Here is a 2,491-nt window from a genome sequence, read left to right on the forward strand (position 1 = left end):
CTTATTTATTTACGAAGCCTACTAACTAGAGACAGGGTTTAATCAAGTAAAAACAAAATTTTGCAAAAGCCGAGGCTTGAACTCAAGACTTCTCAGACACTTCCCAGAACACTTAACCACTGAAACAAACATGCATTTTGTGTCACTTTCTTGCACAACTAAAAATTTATGTGTAGCCTCCTAACTGCACCCACTCAAGACTTAAAAATTCTAGGCCCAAAATTCGGGGTGTTACACCACATTTGAAACAAGCCTGATCATTCAATCTACAACTTCTCGGACGTCTTTTACCATAGTGTCTGCACTCAGGTCGATCAAATCGGACATTTCCAACACTTGCAACTGAAGTAGCTAGAGCTCTGAAGTTCGAATATGATCTAGCACAATCTCTACTCGAATGTCCCACATTAACCTTTGAACAGTTATAATCATTTCAGAATCTCTTTGACTCAAACTGAAATGATTTACTTGCAGATCTCTTTCTCGTATCTTTAGCTTCTGAGTTGTCTTTTCTTTTCTCTTTTCCAAGCTCTTCAGCTTTACACACTCATTCAACAAGTATTGCAAATTCTTTTATGTCCAAAATCTCAACTAACAACTTGATGTCTTTATTCAAGTCATCTTCGAATCTCTTGCACATAATTGCTTCAGTTGAGACACATTCTCGTGCATACTAACTCAATCTCACGAATTCTCGCTCATATTCTATAACAGACATACGACCCTGTTTCAACTCAAGAAACTCTTTGCATTTCTGATCTATGAATCTTTCACTTATGTATTTCTTTTGGAATTCGATTTGGAAGAAATCTCAGGTGATTCTTTCTCTCGGAACCACTGATATCAAAGTTTTCCACCAATGATACGTAGTATCCCTCAGAAGTGAAACAACACATTTAACACATTCTTCTAGAGTACAGGACAATTCATCGAATACCTGAATTGTATTCTTGAGCCAGAACTCAGCTCTCTCAACATCATCATCTGTAGTAGCACGAAATTCTTCAGCCCCATATTTTCTAATCTTATCAACTGGAGACTTATTCAGACGAATTGGATCTACAGCTTGTGAAACAACTAGGACTTGTTGATTAATAGGTGGGGTAGAGGTTGTGCGGCAGCCGGATTAGTTCTAATATATCGGGTGAAACACTCATTCATCATTTGATAAAAGGCTTGCTTAGCCTCTCCCTCATGACTACTCGTCACAGGTCTAGAGTCAGATTGCGCTGTCCTTTGAGCAGGAACAGGCGCGTTACTCTCTATATCATCAGCTACGGCTCTTTCGGGATCTAGTTACTATATAAAAGCACATTTTGTTTGTCAGGATTCATCACACTAACACAGTTCGAATATATGCCACGTATAGCTAGACTCACATACGCTACCTTATTCCTAGAATCGACTAAACCGCAGCTCTAATACCAATAAAATGTAACATCCCTAACCCGTATCTGTCGACAGACTAGGGTTAAGAGGCATTACCGGAAATTTTAGAACATTTTATGATCAATTCACAAACATCAATCATATATCATCATTTCATAGCAAGTCATACACAAAGTATCTTTCTTAGGTCAATGAGACCTTAAACATGCTTTAGAAAGGAATTAGAATTAATCCAAGCACATACAAAATCACTCAAAACTATACCATTTTTTTTAGTTACAAAGGTCACACGCCCGTGTGAACAGGCCGTCTGCCTCACACAGCATTAAACACACCTGTATGTCTAAGCCATGTCAAAAAAGGTTATACATACTGACTTATGCACACGACCAGAGACATGCCCGTGTGCCTTGGCCATGGTCGAAACTGACTTGGGTCACATGGCTAACCACACACCCGTGTGTATAGCCTGTGTACCCTTTGAAATGGCTACACATACCCATGTGCCAAGGCTGTGTGCCTCACACAGCCACCAGACATGCCCATGTGTCTAGGCTGTGCTCGAGACTGACTTTAAAATGTAGGACTACCCCAGGAGACACATGGTCATGTTACATGACCGTATGTCACACACGGCTGAGACACACGCCCGTGTCCAAACTCGTGTGGACAAAATAGGCTACTTGAAAAGCTATTTTGCCATCCTATATACATAAGCTTTTAAGACCACATTTCATAACCCAATATGCAACCAAAACATTTTCAAAACAAGTATCACTCATACTTCAATATCATTAATCATTTCCATACATAATTCCAACTCAAACATACTAATTCCATGTAACTAATTCATACCATGAATACATTATTCATATCACATTTATAACCATTTCAACCACAAAACTAACTTACCAAAAAGAACATTTCACTAGGCCATATATATACACCAAATTTACCATTTTTGCATAACACATCATATACCAAAATCAAACCATAAGTTCAACCATAATCAAGCCATATCTTATGGCATGATATACCCATCTCAAAACATACTACATTAATCCTAGCCTATACATGCCATACTTTGATATATTCATTTTCA

This window comes from Gossypium arboreum, chromosome 10 (genome assembly GCF_025698485.1).
Source record: "Gossypium arboreum isolate Shixiya-1 chromosome 10, ASM2569848v2, whole genome shotgun sequence".
In the NCBI taxonomy this organism is placed as follows: Eukaryota; Viridiplantae; Streptophyta; class Magnoliopsida; order Malvales; family Malvaceae; genus Gossypium; species Gossypium arboreum.